This window comes from Canis lupus, chromosome 18, assembly GCF_048164855.1.
Source record: "Canis lupus baileyi chromosome 18, mCanLup2.hap1, whole genome shotgun sequence".
In the NCBI taxonomy this organism is placed as follows: domain Eukaryota; kingdom Metazoa; phylum Chordata; class Mammalia; order Carnivora; family Canidae; genus Canis; species Canis lupus.
In genome coordinates this window covers 21,185,909-21,207,694 of record NC_132855.1, presented here as the reverse complement: position 1 = coordinate 21,207,694, position 21,786 = coordinate 21,185,909, and the positions used below count along the sequence as shown (strand labels likewise).

General features: G+C 43.2%; 1 long non-coding RNA gene across 6 annotated transcripts in view; it reads right to left on the bottom strand.

The window, feature by feature from the left end:
• The window catches only part of LOC140608820 (uncharacterized), a 54,770-nt gene that overhangs the window by 12,488 nt on the left and 20,496 nt on the right, over positions 1–21,786 (bottom strand). For 3 of the 6 annotated variants that reach the window (XR_012010809.1, XR_012010805.1, XR_012010806.1), the window contains 4 exons: positions 20,396–20,446; positions 10,804–11,064; positions 8,527–8,709; positions 2,581–6,986 (listed from right to left, as the gene is read on the bottom strand). This is a non-coding gene — a long non-coding RNA (uncharacterized lncRNA). Of the gene's footprint in view, positions 1–2,580; positions 6,987–8,526; positions 8,789–10,803; positions 11,065–20,395; positions 20,447–21,786 lie in introns of all 6 variants that reach the window. The other 3 variants (XR_012010808.1, XR_012010807.1, XR_012010810.1) reach the window with 3 other exon arrangements.

The window sequence follows — 21,786 nt, the reverse complement described above, 5'->3', positions numbered from 1 at the left end:
CAGTTGGGCAGATTTCTCCAAGCTTTCCTTTCACCCCCTGGATGGGGAAGACTCATTTTCCCTCTTAGCAACCCCACCAGCCATGGGAGACTGAGGTTCAGTTATTAGAGCTCAAGCTTTACCCTGCAGATGTCGTGCACTTTGAAAAGAGGTATATTCTTCTGCATTACTTTTATTTACAGCATCCAAAAGCATCTTTGTGTGTTCAGAAAAGACTTCTGTAATTATATCTTCTGCTAGTTCCCCTCAACCACCTTAGGAAGCAGATCAACACCCCGCCCCCTGATGTTAGGGAACAAGGGATAAAGCCCAAGGGGAGATTATGTCACTTTAGGGTCACACAGAAAATCATTAAAAGATTAAGACTCAGGTCTCCCAAGTCTCAAATGTTCTGCTTTGCTGTTAAAAATGTCACCTTAGCTTCTTTTCCTCATCTACAAGCCACATACATATCATTTTTCTCTGAACTAGAACACATCCAGGGCCAAGAAAGGCCACTGTCCCTTCCACCCCGTTTTGAACTCTGGAAAGAGATTCCGTCAGAGTTCCCCCAGGGAACTTGGCCTCACAGTGCAGAGAGGCAGACAATGCTACAGACTGGATCATGTCGTCATCGGCACCCCCCCTCCTCCCCTCCCTGCCCCACATGTTGAAGTCCTAACCCCCAGTGGGCCTATATCTGGAGATAGGGCTTTTAGGAAATAGCTGAGTTAATTGAGGTAATAAAGATGGGGTATTGTATGAGAGGATTGGTGGCCTTAAAAGAAGAGAGAGAGGTATCTTTCTCTGCACACACACACACAGGGGAGGCCATCTGAGGACACAGTGCGAAGGCAAGCCAGGAAGAGAGCTCTCACCAGTAACCGACCCTGCCACACCTTGAGCTCGGACTTTCAGTCTCTGGAACTCTGAGAAAGAGGTATCTGTTGTCTGAAGCCACCCAGTGGATGATATTTTGTTATGTCAGCCCAAGCAGATTGAGACAGAGACCTTAAAGTTTGACTTCAAAGTCATCTCTGGAGGTCTGCATGGCACTGGCAGGACCTAAAGGCTGCTCAGAGTCTGGGATCCCTGAGGATAGGGTGACTCTATAGAGAAGGCTGCAGAATGGACCCCCGAGTCAGGACCGGGGGCTGTTGCAGAGCCCTGACCAAGCAGTAGCACATGACTAGGGGTTCCACCAACCAGAGACTTTAGCTGCCATTGCCAGCCGAGCAAGCAGGTCCCAGGTGAGCACAGGTGATCCAGCTGGAGACCAAGGGGCTGAGGACCTCATGCCCTAGGATCTCCAATCTGCCCTGCTCAGTGTGATCTTGGTGGTCTCCCCCTACCACCACCACATACCTGAATGCTCTCAGAGGGGAAGGAAATGGTGGAGGAGAAAATGGTGGTCTCTGAGAGACAAATATTTTTAGCAAAGAGAGTCTGATGCCACACAAAGGGACTGTTATGTCAGCTGGACCACATGTACACAGGATTGGACACTCAACTCATTCTCCCCTCCTACTGGTGGGGGCTCAGGGGGAAAGCCAGTTCGGTCACAGGCAAATGAAAGTGTAACAGAAGTTGTAATTTAAGTTGAATTTGTGTTCCACTACAGAGGAAACTGTGTGTGTGTGGGGGGAGGGTACCTCTTCCCTGGGAGAGGTGGGGTTGGGGACCAGGCCAATACTGCCACTGCCATGTTCTATGAAAGTGAGCATCTCAGGAGCTTGCATAAATGATGCCTGCCCTTCCATCCTTTATTCTGACTCCCAAGTGCTTATGATACATACGATCCAAGTGCTTATGATCCCAAGTGCTGTGTTATTGACACAGTAGGTGAGATTTGCATTAATTCTCATATATCTGTATCTTCCCAACTACAGTATAAATTCTCCTGAGCAGAAACACAAAAGGGTACCAAGTACAAGTTCTGATAAATGTCTGCGAGCTAAACAGTGCGGCTGCGACCCCGCCTAGGTGGGACTTGAGCACATCCATAGGCTTTGCAGCACGTTTCACAATCCAAGCTGAGGACTCCTGGGTTGGGCGCCAGCCCGGACATTAGCTAGGGGACCATGGGCTTCCATTTTAGGACCCCAGTTCCCATACCTGTAAAACAAGAGTCAAGCTTGGGGCCCATTAAGGGCCTCTCTGAGGTCGCAATTATATGAGAGCTTGAAATCTCGTACTTCATCTTTTATTGTCTTTCCAAAGGGCCAAATGGAGAAATGGAGCTTTATGTAACTTAACCTAGTTAGTCCTCACCGTGACCCTATGAAGAAGGCATCGCAATTGCCGTCATCATTTTACTGACAAGGAAACTGAGCCACAGGGTACAACTTGCCCAAGGCAACAGAGTTAGCAAGGATTAGAACTGGCTCAGATGCAGACTGAGGCTCCTGCCTGAGACACAGCACTGTGCTGCCCCCAGCCCCCAGAATTATTAGCCAGCAGGTTGACTTTGGACAAGACGGGAACCCCAACTTCCTGAATTTGGAAACCTCCAAAGAGTACGGCCAAGGTCCACTTTCACTCCTGTACACTCTTTCCCCCCTGCCCAAAGGTTATTATCTAACCTTATCCTTTCACACTTACCGAATGCCTGCCACGTGCCAGCCTTGAGCTTCAACAGGAATCCGAAGTCAAGGCCATTAAAAGGGGAAAGGTCAGGTGACACTCTCTGCAGATGGTCAGTTTCTAAGATGTTTTTAGGGAGCCGTATTCAAATGTATCATGCTCATTCCAGATAATCCAATTCTATCATCCCACTGAATGCTGTAGAAATTCTCCATGGGGCTATCAGTTGATCCCCAACAGAACCCTAAGTGGGCCCATCCTACTCTGTGATTTATAATCTTCACAATCTTCAATTGGTTTATTTGGCTTTTGCAAAGAGATGGTAGGAGACAAGTGGGAATACCTTGCCCTGTTGATGGATTTGCTTGTAATTCACTTTAATTCCCTGCATGAGAAAACTGTGCATTTATTCTTTTGAGCACCATGACTTTTTTACACAAAATAATCATTTCTCAAATAGATGATAGGAGCTGAACTGGAGACGATGTTCTCTATTGAGTAAACAATAATGTAGTTCCTTTCTGAATAATGCCGTGAAGGGGCTTGCTTTCCATCTCAAAGAACGTATCTCAGCAACATGACCCTCTCCAGTGGACATCTGCCGCCCTGCCAAGTGAGGGAGCAGCACAGGCTATCCTGCTTCTAGACTGAATCCACACTGCGAGGGGTCCTTCAGGAGACCAAGCTGCTGCCCAAGTAACTGCACAAAGCTTGTGGGCGGCATGGGGGTTTGAGACTCTGCTGAGGTTATTCTGGTCAGAGTGGAGAAAACAAACTTTTCTTACCCAAGTGGACCCCATCCACCCTCGGGAACCTGTGTTCCCACCAGCCATGTAAATGCCAAGGGCAGTGGATGTGTTGGGGTGAGGAATGCAATCTCAACTGCTTCCTATGCTCAGTGCAGAGGGAAGAGTTCAGAGGGATGGTGCAAGGAGCCAGGCTGGGAGGCCCTGGCAAGGCTAGGAACAAGGCTGGGAGGGTGGAGAAACCAGCCCCTGCTGGTGAATGTAGACCCCATGAAGGGTGTGGGTGTGCACTGAGTCCACCCCTGAAGACTGGCCCACACCCAGCAGGGTGTGGCCTCTTCTCATTCACAGCCTACGTACTGAGTTGGTGGAAAGAGACCAAGGCCATAGTGAGGCCCCGTGGGGAACTAAAGTTACTCAGATCAGTATGGTCGAGCTAGACTGTCTCAGGCCCCCCAGGTGGGAGACAACAGGTGAGATGGGGTTCTCCAGCAAGAAGGGGGTTGTGCTCACCAGGCCTCCAGCAATAGCCAGTGGTCAGCGCTGGCTCAGAAAGGGAGGTGGTCTGCTCTCCTCCAAGATTGCTTGGCAGGGCTCCAATGGGAATGTCAGTGTGAAAGACATCCCTGGACTGTGTGACTTCCTTAAAGCTGGCTGAGGCGATGGCCAGGAGCCAGCAGCCCACCCACTCCCTCTCTGGAAGGAGGCCATTTTGTCTGCCTGATGCTGCATCAGCCAGCCCACCATCTCCTTGGCTGGTGTGGAAGGAGAAAGCTCCAGAGACCCCGCCTTCAGGTAACGGTTTGACTCTCCAGCCAATGCGCGCTGTATTCATCGCTAGGAAAAGCAGAAATGCTTCAGTCATCCGCAAAACCATGTCTTTCCCTTCTAGAATATGGCTGCATATAAAGAGAGAGGGAGGAGAAAAAAAAAAAAAAAGACAAGACACCAAATGCAAAATAATGTCAAAGGAAGCTAGGCTCTCCCTCCATTTTTCATATTGTTTCCTATTTTCAATAGCTACTGGGTGCCAGAGAGGAAAGGAACAACTTTAAAAAACAATTAGTGGGACATGTGGTGTGCATTCTTGGCTGGAACTATGCAGCCTCATCTGCTGGCAAATACTCTGCAGTCTTTCATGAAAAATGTTTTAGAACTAATGAGCTATATTTGCATTCCCCGTAGAATGGATTTGGAATTTTTCATCTACGCCACACCATGAAAAATGGATGTGTTTGGCACAGAAGTCATTTGAACATAAAGCCCAGCCTCAGTGGAAAGACAACCTTCAGAAAAACTTTTCAAGTAACTTAGCTCATTCGCACTTGCTTCCACCGGGGAAGGTCAGGCTCCTGTGAAAGATGGAAATTTCCTGCACAAACCTAGATGCTGATGAGATTTGTTTTTGTAGATAATCTGCAGCAGTGAAATTTTTCATAATGTCACTGCAAAATAAATTAAAATGTTCATCTTCATATGGCTGGTTCCATTGCATTAAAATAAATGTTGCAAGCTCATTTAATTAGTATAGTTAGGAATGTCTCTTCCCTGCTTCACTGACTCTCCAAATCACAAGTTAATTTGTCAAAATCAGACCATTGTTTTTCCTTCATTCTTCATTACTAGAGACAGCCCCATTTAAATAAATGTTTATGCTACAGAGAGCAGAGCAGTGAACAACCCCAAATATTTTCATAAGCCAGCGCTGGAAAAGTTTAAAACACAGAAAGTGAAGGTGTGCAGGGGGGTTCCCCCTCCCTTTGTGGTTATTGGATATTTGACTGGCTGAAAAGGTACAAAATTGAGCAGTCTGCTGTAACTGATGATGCTCCGTCCACCATTGCTCATGTTGGCGGGCTATGTCCTCTTGAAAGCGGTTTTCTTCTATGTTTTCAAAGACAAATGATGACAAAAGATACCATCTCTATAAATTACCCTCATCAAATCATTCTCTTCACGAACCTTTGGTTAATCAATTAGTCAGTGATGGGGGAGGGTCTGGGGTGGAGGTTTCTGGTTTTCACAGCCTTTTTCTCACCATTACTGGCTGTGGGCAACCAGGGGTTCCTGCTGAAAATTCAAGAGATAACCAAACTCTGAGGGCTCCCTATTCTCCTCTTTCACTTTCCAACCCTCCCAAAGCCTCCCCCCAAATCAGAAGCGTCCATGACCACTGACGAAGTATGAATTCCTGGCAGTAAAAGTGTGTTAGGGTAAATGATGAAGACCAGGGGAGGGGGGTTCACATAACTGGCTGAGGTGTTCTGTCTGTGGAGATCTTCTGGAAGGCATCCATTGGTAATGGATGAAAGAGCTTATCAGATCATCCTCAGTGCCCCATACTAGTGAGGTGTTGCATGGTAGAGACTCCTCCACAGGAACAGGCCACAGTACTCAGATCTGGATTCAGCCCCCAGCACGGAAAGGTCAACTATCTTCCCTGAAGCTTTTTGTCTTTCACCATGATGGAGCAACCCAACCTCCCTCTTCCATAAAGAAGCTATAAGATAGGTCAGATGTTTTCTTCTTACTGTACAGGTTTCTCTTGTCCCATCATCCATTTTCCTCTGCCACTCTTGCTTTGCACAGCTTTTCTTCCCTGGATCAAATGAGTAGGAGGAAATGGTTGTGGTTCCTCAGATTTCTAGAGAGGCAATGTGCTTAAAAGACTTTCAAAGTTGTCCTCAGTGTGACTCTGATGAGGTCTGATCTGTAGAATCAAACCGTTGTTTTTTTTTTTTTTTCTCTCCTTCATTCTTTGCACACATTGGGACAAACTTTGCTTCATTAATAGAACAAGAGGATTTAATTACTCTCTATTGTGCAGTGTGCCTACTTGACTTTCAAAAATCAGACCTCTCCAGAGCTGCCACAGACTCAGGCAGGCAGGAAGCAGCAACTTTCCTGGTCTACCTCCCTGACAGCTGAGTGTTACCCCCAAGTGGTAGCCGAGCACCACACCGAGCATGCGTCCATTCATTCACTCATTCATTCACTCTTTCGTTTGATCAACGTTTGCTGGAGGCACCGAACTCAGCACTGAATGTGAAGAACCAATCTTCTTCCCTTATGTAGAAGAAGTATAGCCTCCTGACTCGACCCGGGCCAACACGGAAGCATGCCACCTTCTCTACAATGATGAGTTACTGGAAACAACTCCTATGTCTCTGGTTGGCTATAGAGCAGCCTTTGTAAAACTGAAGAACGAGCCGTGTACGTAAGAGATGAGCGAACCAGAGGCAGGTCAAGCAAGTGCAAGATTGTCCCTTGGAGTCCTTTCTCCTTGGGTCAGCTCATTCGATGCTGTGTTTCTCTGCCAATATGAGGACTCATATGCCCTTTGGGCACTGAGAAGGCCTGAAGCAGAGGAACCAGCCATGGAAGGGCAAACCAGTGAACAGGAGACAAGTTATTTTAATAAAAAAAAAAATGCTGCTACATAATGCCAGCCTGTTTCTCTGCCCTTCGATCAAAAGCCAGGAGGGAGCCATGGCACACAGAGCAGGCGATCCTCAGACAAACACAGCTAAGCTCTGTGAGGCTTTCTGGCAGAGGGAGGAGAGAAAGACCCCCGTCCAAATCCCGGGCTCCACTCCCCAGCCACGACCTGGGGCAAACGACTCCTTCTCTCACACACAAAAGGATCATCATCACCATAGTGTATCTTTTGCACTGTTCCTGTGAAAATTAAATGAGACACTATATGTAAAAGTGAGTAAATTGGCACATATCAAGGGGTTTGACAAATGTTAGTTCTCTTCTGGGGGCTTTTAGAAGGAATAAGGTAGCAGAAGAGAGGGTAAGTTGCTGGATGGCAATGAATGAGGGGTGAAGAGAATGTCCTTTGAGAAAAGTTAATTTCTTAATGGCATTGATTTTTAATTAAGTCTGGCTGCTAAACTATTCTTGCATGGGACACTACTCGAAGACCGAAGCACATACATCTCTGGTTTATACAGGGTATAGCATTCACAGCCTTAATTTATTTTTTTTCCTGGAATGAACTTAGTGATCATCTGGTCACGACCCATTCACAGCTTGCAAAAATGTCAGATGCCTTCCAAGGTCATACCCAAGTTCGCAGCTCCTCTCCACGCTACCCCCCACCACCCTTTGGATGTGAGGAAACCGCAGACTGCCTTGTCCTAAGGATGCTCAGACCCCCCCCATCGTTCCTCACATCCACCTGGTTTCCCATCATTTACTGCCCTCTCACCCTTCCTTAACCCTCACTAGTTTTACCATCTTCCTTTTTAAATGTGATGCTCAAATTCAAACAAAATACACCAAACCCTCCCGACTGTGGCAGGGAAAAAAAGAGGACCCATGGCATCTCTTGTTCTGGACTGCTCTGTGATGAAAGGAGTCTGTCGGCAGCCACACCACGTTGCCCTTACAATCACCTGAAATCCTTGAGATTTTTTTTTACACCTGAATGGATGTCAGTCTGCGTCTCTCATCCTGTAGGTGTGTCATTAGTTATTTATCCTGATAATGGAACCTTATGTTTATCACCATTACATTCAGTGAGTTTGGGGCTATCACTTCAGACTGTCAGGATCTTTTTGCATCGTAATCCTGTCACCTGGTAAATTAGTTCTCCTTCCTAGTTCAGTGTCAGGCTGTTATTCGCCCATTACATGCTTTTCTCTCTGGTCCTCAAGGATAACATGATAGACTTTGTCAAAAGATTTGCCAAACTCAAAATGCTCCCCTCTCTGAGCTCCTGACACCCAGGCTCAAAGCCACACCATCGAGAATTCCAGTGTCCCCTGAGGATTTAAGACCTTTCAGATACCCAGAGATCCACTAGGAAGAGGTGGTCAGGCATTGTTACTGAATACTTTGGTGTTTCATCAGTTCACCCTTTATGATGAACGATGAGGAATGGAGCTGGGAAGGAGTCGACATAGACTGAATGTTTGTGTTTTTCTCCAATTCATTCACTGAAATCAACTGCTAGTGTGATGGTATTGAAAGGTGGAGCTTTGGGGTGCCTGGGTGGCTCAGTGGTTGAGCATCTGCCTTTGGCTGAGGTTGTGATCCTGGGACCTGGGATTGAGTCCTGCATTGGGCTCCCTGCAGGGAGCCTGCTTCTCCCTCTGCCTCTCTTTCTCTGTCTCTCATGAATAAATAAATAAAATCATTTAAAAAAAGAATTAAAGAAACCTCCTTTGCCCTTTCCACCCTATGAAGACACAGTGAGAAGACCACCTACCTTCTGTCTATGAACTAGGAACAGACCCTCACTAGACGCTGAATCTGCCAGTCCCCTGATCTTGGACTTTCCAGCTTCCAGAACTGTGAGAAACAAGTGGGTTTTTGTTGTTGTTGTTGTTGTTTCTAAGCCACCCGGTCTCTGGTATTTTGGTTTCAGTGGCCCAAACAGACTAAGGAAGTCCTTGAGAGGAAATGAAGAAACGAAGGTAGAAAAATCCAGGATGTTGGAAATGGATAAACTTGGCCTAATTCACACTTTTCTGTGCTCAAAAATTAAGCATGAAAATAGGAAAGCATGACAGATAAAAAAAAAATTTAGTGAAGTCAGAAGTGAAAATGGGCATTACATTTTTGTCTCTTACATTGGTTCACTCTTTACTGCTTAGAATCTAAAGATTGTATATCATGCATATCCTTATAATAACTCTCAAATTTTTCCTTTTATCCTTATTTTGAAAATGTTATGAATGTATCAAATGTGGGATTTAAGAAACAAAGCAGATAAACAAAGGGGAAGGGAAGGAAAAATGAAATAAGATAAAAACAGAGAGGGAGACAAACCATAAGGGACTTTTAATGATAGAGAACAAACGGGGCTGCTGGAGGGAGGTGAGTAGGGGGATAGGCTAAATTAGGTGATGCAGATTAAGGAGGGCACTTGTTGTGATGAGCACTGGGTGTTCCATGTAAGTGATGAATCACTAAATTCTACTCCTGAAACCAGTACTACACTATATGTTAACTAACTTGAATTTAAAGAAAATCTTGGGAGGAAAAAAAAAGAAAGAAAATATCATGAGTGTAAAAGGAATGCTCATTTATGTAAAGTTCAAAATTGCCCATGGTGTTAGAAGTGAGGAGGAAGGTTGCTATTGGAGAGAAGGGTGGGATATTGACCAGGAGAGCTCCAGGGTTTCTGGGGGGACTGGTTTTTCACGTGAGTGGTGGTTACACAGGTATCTTTGCTTTGTGGACATTTATCAAGCTACATAAGTGTGAACTGTGCACTTCTCTATATGTAAATGGTAAAAGGAAGCCATTTGGCACTGATCAGAATGCTTTTTGTAGGTGACTTCTTACTGAGCAGAAAGAGCAAAAGAGCATACAATGTAATTCATTCATCAACTTTTTGTTTTCTGAGTGACTTGTAGGTACCAAGCATTTTGCTGGGGCTCCGAGATTAGATGAAGTGAACATGACCCCTGCCTACAAAGAATTTACAGTCCAGTGAAGGATAAGCATGTACTGAATATCGCTGTACTCCAAGGCAAAGTGTCCTGAGGTCCTAAGAGGGATCAAGTGGCTGGTCTTCATGAAAAGCCACTTAAACAGCACTCCATATTTTCAGGAATCACATGTAATCTTTAAATGTGAATTTATATTTAGTGGATGATTTCTTGTTTTTACTACCTTACTCATATAATGAAGAGCTTCTTAGATTCCACTTTTCTCCCATTTCGTGGCAAGATCAAATTCATACATAATCAATAAGAGACGTGTGATTATTATTACTGAAGATACTAAGATAACATGTACTTTATAGCATTCTTTTTCAAAGATCTAAGTTTTTAAGATATTCCAAACAGTAGCAACACCCGAGGAATTAATTATAAAGCCAATTTTGAACATATGAATGTGTAATTCTTTACATGAAAAACCATCCACTGATGAATGGATAAACAAAATGTGGTATGTCCATATAATGGGATATCATTCAACCGCAAAAAGGAATGAAGTGCTGATACGTGCCACAACATGGATGACCCCAGAAAACATGCTACATAAAAGAAGCTGTATTCAGAGGGTTACGTATTGTATGATTCCATTTACATGAGGTATCCAGAATTGGCAAATCCAAGGAGGTAGACGGTAGATCAGTGGTTGCCAGAGGCCAGGGGAAGGGAGGAATGCTGAGTGACTGCTACTAAGTACAGGGTGAGAGGGTTCTTCAGGTGATGTGAATGTTCTGGAATTAGATGGTGGTATATACTTGTGAATATACTAAAAACCACTGAGCTGTACACTTTAAAACAGCAAATTTTATGATATGTGAATTATATCTCGATAAAAAAATATACAAGGTAATTTTCAAACATAAAGCTAAAAATTTTTAAATCATAAATGTTTTTACCTGAGAAATTCTCCATGCAATTTTATTGTACATCTAATGAGTGAGCACCAAAAAACATACACCTCAAGATGGAAAGTTATAAAGATCAAAATAGGCAAACGAGCTTCCACTTCTATGAAAATTAAATCAGGATCGAACACAAACCTTTTACGCGAGGCTACAGAGGGATCAGACCTTGACTGCTTGCGTCTGTGTCTCTACTTCAAATTCCAAAACCGAATTCGTTCGTGGCTGGATTACCCGCATCAGTGAATATTTGATGAACTCCCGCTTTTCTTAAGCTGATTGGCAACAAAACTACCTTCCGTTTACCTCCCTGATAAGCAGCCCTTTCTCTGATGCTTGTTGGTGGGAATTAGAGATTGGGGTGTGTGCAAATTGGCATTTCCAGGTAAGATGAGCTTCCTGTGGAGGGAGAAAGAAAGGAATGAAAGCAACCGAGCAAAGGGCTTTGTGTTGGAAACCCAGGTAGGCCCCCAGTAATAAATACATTTATTGCTTGGACAGTAAAAAGTACTGGAGAGTTTAAAATAAATTCAGAGTTATTTAAACTTAATTTATGACCAGGAAAATAAACCCTCTCTTCCACCATTAATGTTTTTTATCTGGGCCATCAAATGTCACACGCTACTGATTTTGGATGTAAGGTCACTGGAAACAACATATCAGAGGTGTCAGCACCACAAATCAAGTGAAATTCCCTTAAAAATAAAAACGTCAGGAGTAAAATAATAGGCAATAGTTATTTCATGCTATGAGAGACTTGTAATATATCAAAGGGTTCACCTTTTTCTACCTTTATGATGTATCGCTTTGAACACGAAATATACTTCTGCTTAACAGATAAAGAAAACAGGCATCAGGATGCCGAAGATAAGAATGATGACATATAATAAAACTATTTGAGGGCACGAAAACATTAGGATGCAGACCACTGAATATATCAAAAGACGAACAATGACCCTGCATCTATGCAGATCTACTGTCTGGCATGTCAGTTATTTTAAGGGGTCATCCTAAAGGTCACCCAAATGGTATCTTTGAAATCAGAATACAAATCACATTGGGTTTGGGGAAGGAAATAAAGAATGTCTTAGGGCTTGCCGAGCTGGTGTAGTTCTACACAGAAGTCCAAATCCTGAAGCAATCCCCTGGTCTTTTATACTCGGCCTGAAAAAAGAGAAGCAAGTGCCAATCTGCCGGGAGGAGACGAAAGATAAAGCTGACTTGGAGCAGACAGCTTCTTTATGATCCTGATGTTAAACACCTGACAGGCAGTGGCATTTGCCATAATGCGTTGTTGCTAAATGCATTAACTCCTGGCAGAGTAAATTCACCCAGGATTATACTTTATGCAAAAGCATCTGACTAAAAGGGTTATCAAAGCCTCAGGTAAAAATGACTTTGTTTCATCCTTGTGACATATCTTACAGCGATTTTCTAGGACGTTAAAGGTAAAATCTCACTTCCTGATTCAAGGACTCATAATCTGGTGGATGAAATGACTCCAGGGAAGGATAAAGGAGTATAGAGCCATTCACATATAAGCACAAATTTCGCCCAAGATGGTAGTGAGCAGTTAGAGAAAAGCCATAATACTTTAGTTTAAGCCTCCCCAAGTCCTTTTATCATTGGGAACGGGGGACAGGGGGAGAGGAGGTCATGTCTGCCAATCAGCAGATAACAGGGGTGGGAGACAAACCGGTACTATCACTCTGTAAGCCAGGGTCACAGCACCGGAACCCTGCATTCCTGACGTATGGTCGCCTACATAATGAAGCATCCTTCCCCACTGTGGTGACTATAGAGCTTTAGTGATGAAATGGAATGCAAAAGGTTTGAAAATCTCTCTCCCTTCAGGTGTTAGAGGAGGGAAACAGGCTCAATCCCAGGAGGAAAGTGCTTGGGGACAAGGTGGGATCCTCCACTGTGGTGTCTGGCTCTGGCCAGGCCACTCATGCAAATGTCACATGCAAGCCCCACATGTGTGAAGTGGCTGTTGCTATCGGGAGGAGGCTCCCCCAAATGATCTCCAATTCTCCTTTGACTTACTGCGCATGTGATCCTAGCCAACCACTGAAATCTCTGCATTTGTTTCCCAATGAAGCTACTTGATGTCTGTGCCCATCCACTTTTCAGGACATATATAAGCTCGGGCCTCTTAGCAGAACACTACGTATCCCTGTAGAACCCAGCACTCAGAGATCCAGACTGTCTAAATTGAAGTCCAGCTCTGCTGTGGGCTAGCAGTCCAACACTGCATAAGATGCTCAACCTTCCTAAATCCTTATGCACAAAACAGGGATAGGAATACTAATACTTACCTGTGTGGTATTGTGGAAATGAAATGAAAAGGTCTCAGGGCCACAAAGTATGCATTTAAACAACAGAGAGTGAATCTCTTGAAGCAGAAAGCAGTTGGTCTCAGGGGTCCTGGCTCACCATTGTCCTGCCACCCAGCACTTCGGCTTTTACCTGCAGACTCAGGACCTGACTTTACTGCAAGTGTGGGATGGAATGGCATGATTCCAAGAATGCAAAGCCCCTAACAGCCCAGGGCTTCCCCCCTCCGGCCTGTTATCCTTTGAGCAATCTGCTCAAATGATGGATGGTTCCTCTGGTCAAGATGGGGTTTGATTCAGAATCACATTGTGAGAGACAAGAGCCCCAATGCCAGCCAGCACCCTATTTATTTGTGGATTTGGCTTATTAGAGACAAATGATGCTGAGGCAGTTCTGTGGGCATCAAATGAATTATTTATACATCCACTTAAGTTGTTTTATTGGAAGACTCAAATTCGTTTAACTCTTGAGTTTTCAGCATGGTGTGTGAGAATCCTATTGAGCGCTTCCTAATCACTTTCTAAATTTTACTTTGGGGTACCACCTTGAAAATCCATGGGCATTAGGATGACACAGCAAGGAGATATCAATACTCAAGGCTTTATAAGGAAAAAAAAATAAAAACCAAGCTTAGGTTTGAGAAAACTATCCATTTCTATAAAATGTTTATTGGGAATCTGTTTTTGAACTGATTAGACCTTTGGAAACCTAGAGTGAAAGATATTTAAAATAAAATGTAATGATACAGCACTTTTTTTCATTTTCCCTAACTTTAAGGGAAGCTTTTTCTTCCTTCAGGCACGCAATTTCACTCAAAAGTAATTGCCAACCCTGCCTCATTCTATTACTTGTAAATTCAACATAATTAGAGACACATTCAGTTCATTACTAGCTTGAATCTTTGCCCAGCTTTTTTTCAGCCTGTTGCCTTTTCAAAACACTTTATTAAAAACTTGTTTTAGTATCACATTCTTTAAAGGAAAATAATAACTCCCAAGTACATTTTATAGAAATTGCTCAAAATACAGGACCCAATGCCAGAAACTAATAAAATCAAATCACAGAACTTACATCAGAAGGCTGCCATAAACTGCTGCAGAGCAGCTTGGGCATGTTTGACCTGGAAATTGAAATTCGTGTGCTCTAACACATAGTTTCAGTGGAGAAACTGTCACCAGATCTTGCAATTTAAAAACTATGTTCTTATTCTATCGACTGTAATGCAATTTAGCCCCTAAATATCCTTTTTCCTCTGAAGAACTCCAAACACTTTCCTGTCATATTACCCAAAGCATCAGCCTTGTGGGCATTTTTTAGTTCTGTTTTATAGAGTGAGATGCTTGGATAGGCAAAGGTTTTCAGGCCAGACTGTTGAGATAAAGAGTTTTGACCTTGAAGCTTCAAAATGGTGCTTTAGTCCTGGAAAGAGGGAATTTAAGGAGAGAACACCCTGGGCAGAGGTTGAGTCCATATTGACACCTGCAACCCAGAGGTGGGTTAACAGCCCAGGTGCTAAATGGCTTGCAAGTTTGAAAGCTTGAGCAAATGAGCCTATGGGTATACATGAAGCACAACCACCCTGGCTATTTGCAACACCAGCCCCTTGGAGAGCACGGAAGCAAAAGAGGCAGGCCCTCCTAGAACCAAGAGCCAGAGAAGAAGCTGGCCTTGAGGAAAGGCAGTACCAATGGAAAAGAGAGAGGTCTTTTCCAGGTCACCTTGTTATCTGATAAACTGAATACCTATCAGGTAGAAAAGTACAGTTGACATCCCAGTCTAGACAGGACCATTCCTGGGGACTCATTTGTTAAATTTGCTGTTATTTCAAATGCTACATTCTGTAGGGGCCGGGGATGCTTCAAATAGCTTACTTTAAAAACCTACCCATAGCAAATCAAAGCATGAAGACTTGCATCCTAGAACCTGGAAGGTGTTTCTCTGGGTGAATCACACTATGTCTAGTCCATAACACATTGGCTTCCTGGGTTCCTAGCATTTGAGCTTTGAGGTATGAAAATGGTGACTCTGTGGTCACTAAGTAGAGAAACTGAGGATGAGATATGTTGCTGGTCACTCTCTTAATTTTCAATTAAGATAGCTGATCATTATCTTAATGTCAAATGAAATACAGTAATTTGGCCACAGAGACTAGTTTTCTATTCTAGGATCCAAGGTTTTTACTTGACTAGGAAGGGTCTGTCATGAAGAAATAAGCATTTCCTCATTCTTCTGGGTTTTTATCTGTGGAAAGTATGGGATCTAGTACTCAATAAAAATATCCTGACCTGATCAATATATGACCCTGACATCAGGACCTGAGCTGAGATCAAGAATCGGATGCTAACCAACTGAGCCACACAAGCCCTCAACACATTTTATTTTTGATACATCCAATTCCAATCAAAATCTCAATAAGTCACTTTGTGGATATTGACAAACAGATTCTGAGGTTTATATATAGGAGAGCCAAAAGACCCAGAATAGCCAACACAACATCAAAGACAAAGCTGGAGGATTGGTACTGCCCGATTTCATTACTTCTATACAGCTACAATAATCAAGACAGTGTGATGTTGGCAAAAGAAGAAACAAATACAGTAGATCAATGGTACTAAGTAGAAAGTACAGAACTATAGTCAACAATATAGTATACAAATATAGCCAACTCATCTTTGACAGAGCAAAAGTAATTCAATAGAGGAAAAATACACTTTCCAACCAGTGGTTTGAACAACTGGACAACTACACACACACACACACACACACACACACACACAAGAATCTAAGTACAGACTTTCCATTCTTCACAAAAATTAACTCCAAATAGATTAGAGACCTTAATGTCAAATGCAAAACTATAAAACTTTCAGAAGATAACATAGGGAAAAAGTCTAAGTGACCTTGGGTTTGGCAACGAGGTTTTAGATACAATACCACAAACATGAAAAAGAAAAATTTGCTCAATTAAATTTCATTAAAGTTAAAACTTCTGCTCTGTTAAAAGCACTGTAAAGAAAATGGAGAAAAAAGGCACAAACTGGGAGAAAATCTTTGCAAAACACATATTTGATAAAGACTTGCATCTGGAATATAGAAAGAACACTTAGTACTCAGCAATAAGAAAACAACCCAATTAAAAAGAAAAAGTATGAACAGACACCTCACCAAAGAAGATATAAAAATGGCAAATAAGTAAATGAAAATATGCTCAACATAACATGTCTTGGGGGAATTCTAAGAGAATACAAGGTACAATTGCACACCTATTAAAATTGCTAAAGTCCAGAATATTGACATCAAATTGTTGGTAAGGATATGGCACAATGAAAACACTCATTCACTGCAAATGGTGCAGCCACTTTGGAAGATACTCTGCTGGTTCCTTAAAAAATTAAGCATACTCGAGGCACCTGGGAAACTCAGTCTGTTAAGCATCCAACTCTTGGTTTCAGCTAAGATCACAATCTCATGGATCATGGGATTGAGCCCCATGTTGGGCTCTGTGCTCAGTGGGGGAGTCTGCTTGAAACATTCTCTCCCTCTGCCCCTTCCCCTGCTCGTGCTCTCTCTCAAAATCAATCAATCAATCGATCAATCTTTAAAAAGAGAGAGAGGAAGAAATGAGCTATCAAGCTATGAAAAGACATGAGGCAACTTTAAATGCTTATTACTAAGTAAAAGAAGCCAGTGTAAATGGCCTAAATATTCTATATGACATTCTGTATAGAGCAAAACTATAGGGACAATTTAAAAAATCAGGGGTTGCCAAGGCTTTGTGGGGCAGAGGAAGAAATGAATAGGGGGAGTACAGGAGATATTTAGGGCAGTGAAACCCACAACGATGGATGCATGACACTTGACACACAACAGTGGATACATGACAGTATGCATTTGTCAAAACCCATAGAACCACACAACATAGAGAGAACTCTAACACAAACTATGGACTCTAGTTAATAATAATGTGTCAATATTGGTTTATCAATTGCAACAAATGTACCACTCTAATGTAGGATGTGAGTAATAGGAGAAACTGTCTAGGGGAAAATGGGGCATGAAGAAATTCTTTGTACTTCCTGCTCAATTTTTCAGTAAATCTAAAACTGCTCTAAATAATAAAATATTAATATTTTAAAACTGATTTGGTAAAGATTTGTTTAATCAGGTGATCCAAGTTACTCAAAAACAGTTCTTTTTGCCTTGTTCTGCAGATATTGGTCAGGGTATATGAGAAGACACTCTGATCTTTCACCAATGCACATATACTATTTTTAAATAGCAGACAATGAATCCTATCATCCCTGGTTTACAGATGAGAAAAGTGAACTTATTAAGGAGTCTTAAGACAGTGGCCAGAATTCAGGCCTCCTGATCACTGAACTATAACATTTACTGAATTAGGCTGTTCTCCTATACATGAGGAGTAGCCACCCTAAAAGGATGAGCAAGTTGTGGCTGTATGTGAAAACAAGACGGTAAGCTGCTGGTCCTGGCATTCAGACACACTGTGCTGTCCCTGGAGACCCAGGTTGGCAGATGCACTCACTGCATCGGTCAAAGCTTTAGTCACACACTGGTCCCTCCAACAAAAAGAACCTTATCTCTAGGGATGCCTGGGATGAAAGCCTCTAGTCTTTGTAGTCTATCATTCTCTTGATGAATCAAAACAAACAAACAAACAAAAAAAAAACTAGAGGCACCTGGGTAGCTCAATCAGTTAAGAATCCAACTCTTGATTTCAGCTCAGTTCTTGATCTCAGGGTTGTGAGATAGAGTCCCAAGCACTGGGCATGGAGTCTGCTTAAGATTCTCTCTCTCCCTCTTCCTCTCCCCACTTCTAAAAAAAAAAAAAACTATTGAATTTATTTGAATCATAACAGCATCTGCCAAATGAGAATATAATTTATAGAAGAAATCAAGAGAGAGTGGGTTGTGGGGATGGCACAGGGGTGGGAGGGAAGTGGAGATAGATTCACATTTTCCAAACCAGAGTGTGGTGACTTAAAATCTCATGTGCCAGTCAGGGCGGGTGAGGTTATACTCTAATAACAAACAAAAATTTCAGTAGTGTAAAATAGTAAAGCTGTATTTCTCACTTACTCTGCATGGTATTCTCAGATGGTGGGATACTTCTACTCTGGTCTTTCTCACTCAGAGTTTCAGCATGATGGAGCATCCACCATCTAGAATGTTGCCAGTCACCAGAGCAAGGAAATAGAGACATAAGAATCCTGTACCTGCAGAACCTGAAGTCTTAAATACTTCCACTGGGAAGTGACACACATCATGTCTGCTCATGTTTCATTGGCCAAAGCAAGTCACATGGTTTGAATGCTAACCTCAAAGAGATGAGGATGGGAAATCCTACCAGCACCCGGAAGGAGGGGAAAGAGAGATACCAGTGCATGATAGTAATGACTGCCATCTTCATATGCCTTTATCATAGTTCTATCTTGATGTTATGCAAAATGGATTGTTTTTAGAGAAAGAGGTAGAGGAGAAAGGACAAAATACAGTGAAATTTATTTGATACTCTATTCCTTGGGCACTGCTTGAATAGAAGCTAGACCAAAGCTTGCCTTAGTGTAGAAAACCGTGTCTTTCATCAATAATGCAAATTAAGCTTAAAAATATGACTTATGGAAGGGTTTCAAATCAGACTTGCAAGTTCTTCGGGAAAAAGGTCAGCACCCATTCGTAAAACTGAACCCTATACTAACAGAGCAGAGTTGATTGAACCTCTAATGAATTAGTTTACTTCATACAATTACACTCTTCATTCTAGGTGGCCTCCTGATAGAGTAATGGACTAATCAAAAAAGAGAGCCATTTAAGAGATGTAGGTTTCCAAAAAAAAGTCATCACCAGCAAAACCAAATTCAGCACATATGACTCATATAAGGATGTAAGGAGTGACAGGAGCTTTGGCTTCACAGGCACTAGGTCAGGATTTGCCACCATTATCATCATTATCACTGACAAGCAAACACGTACCCCAATATGTCAAAATTAGGCTTACCTAGTCATTAAAACTCCCTACCAAATATCCTACCAAAGTGATCTTCCCACAGTGAAATATGTGAGCAAAGAAACTCATTACTCAGTAAGCACCTACTACGTGCCTGGCACTGTTATCAGAAACAAACACAAATGACTGCCCTGAAAGAATGAAGGAAAATTTTAATCTTATATTAACTTGAAAGTGATGATTACAATTATTTATTTTTAAATACTTTTAACAAGGACTTTGCAGTTTGAACATAAAATAAAATAAATGTTTTAGTCCTTGGAAAATCTGGGTCACGGCTCTGCAGTCAAGCCTCATGGCTAGCTGGTGTGCACGGGGTAGTCACCGCCCCAGCAGGGCTGTTAGGACAAAACGCTGAGCCAGGAGGCAGAGAACCAGTCTCCTGGCATCCTCAGCTGACTTCCTATATCACGTCAAGAAAGGCACTTGACTGTTCTGTGCTTAATTTCTCCATCAGTCAAAGGAAAGCAATATTTCTTACTCCCGTTCCCACTCCTCCCAGAGTGTTCCATGGATTAATTACCTACCATATAGGAAGTACTCTAAGTGCCTCATAGAAAGGAGTTTTTTCAAACACAATGTTCCACTTTTAAATGGCCCTGGAGAAGAGAGGGCATGATTTTGGTGTCAGGCTTCTCCAGGAGGGATCTATCTATCTGGCGATGCTGCTCAATCTCACTCAGTGTTCAGTTATTGAAAGATGGCCCTCAGGTAAGTTTGGAGACGCGAGCAGAATGACCATGGTCCCCCTCAGTTACACACCTCCCCAAATTCAGAGCAAATACTTGTCTTGAACTTCCCTCCCCTCTGAAGCCCTTGGTGAGCCATCTCTCCTCCTGTGACAAGCTCAGCCTCCCCTTGGGGCATCTACAGCTGTCCCTCTAGGTCCTGGTCTTCTCTCTTGTCCCTCTCTCTTCATCTCAAGGTGCTGTCCCGAACTTCTCCTAGCAACACTCATTTTCTCCTTGCCTTAGGAAAAACCCCAAACCCAAAAACTCTTCTCCCAAATGGATTTTGCCATTAAAACCCTTCAATAAGTAGCTTATCAAAGAAGAACAGCAGGAACATTCTGAAATCCAGCCCTGCCCTGGGGTGTACAGGACAGGGGACAGGGCATGCAGCTAGGAGGTGGGGAAACCCAGGGTTTGACGTCTGCTCTGCCAGGACGAGTTGAGTGGCTTCAGTCACTCAGTCAAGGACTCCCTTATCTGGGTCTCAATTTTCTTGGTTGGAAAACACTTAATCAGGATGAGCTGCATTCCAAGGTTGCATTATCTGCCATCTGCTTGGTTTCATTTGAGGAGAGGGTAGAGGGTAGAAATAAGTGCATAGGTCGTGGGCTTGAATTTAGACACTACCACTTACCAGCTGTGTGATCTTGGGCTAGTTACATAACCTCTCTGCCTCACTTCTCAGCTGTAAAATAGAGATAATAACCATCATCTCACAGGGTTGGTGGAGGTATAAATGGAGAATGCAAAGTACTTAAGTAATATCTGGCACCTCAGGAGAGTGCCCTAAATGCTCATCATTTTTATTATTCCAGCAGGTGTCAGATTTGCATTGGACATCCCTGCCACCATTCTTGGCCTGGTGTCCTTCTCTGACAAAGAAATTTAAGGTTCTCGTAAGGATGCATTTTCATCCTCTACCTGTTGCGCTGTGTGGAGAGAGCTGATAGCATGACAGCCAACGTAAATCATCCTCTGGCCCATGGGTGCCAGGTGGCAACAGTGCAGTGGCTACATGATGGGAGAAATGGGGGCCAGGGCAGGAATGAGGTGGAAAAGAGAGACAAGTCCCAGTGCCTGCAGAAAGAGGAGAGAGGAGGAGGGATGATCAGATGATTCTGTTCAAATCAACTAGCACATGCTGAGTGACTCTGCTGGATGCACAAGACTGGTGCTCAGCACCACACTTATGTTTGTGGGGTATGTGTGTTGTGTGTGTGTGCATGTGTGTGCAACACATGCAGGGATACATGCACACCCATATGCATAAGCCCATGCAGAGAGAGATATCGAAGTGTTTAAAAAGACAGTGTCTCTGTCTCAAGGAGCTTACAATCTAATTGAGAGGCTAAAACAAGAGCCCAGCAAATTTGGTTTAGTTCGGACTACATTATGTGAAAAGGTAAGAACAAATGAAGGGCCAAGAAGGACATCCAGTCCTTTGGGGAGTCCAGGGATGGTTTCCTCATGGGGTGGCACCTGAATGGAACCTTAGATGATTAGAAGCATTGCAACATTCATTCACTCACTCAATAAAAATTTGTTGCATGCCTACTATGTGTCAGGCACTGTTCTAGGTCCTGGGGAAGCAATGACAAACAAAAGCAGACACAGTTCTTGGTGGTAGGATGGAAAAGAACATTTAGGACACAAGAAAAAAGAAAAGCAAAGGGACAAAGGCAAGAAAATGTAAGCTGGAGCATAGTTGGGATGACAAGGAAGAAGCAGTAGCAGGGAAGGCAGTTGGAAGCAGATGGGAGGGGTCAGATGCCTGGCAGTGAGCTTGAACTTCACTCAGGGAAGAAGTGTGTGTCTACGGTAATGTGAGGATGTCTAGGAGGGAGTGCCATGGGCACAGCTGGGATTGAGCAAGCCTGATCCGCAGGAGCAAGTGGTAAAAGGGTTGGGAAGGGCACCGACGCATCAGAGCCTCACAGTCCCAGGGCTACCATGTGCATGTGATGGCAGACACAGGTGGTACCTGGAGGGGTCACAGCAAGGAAGAGATGGGTGAGGGAGAAGCAG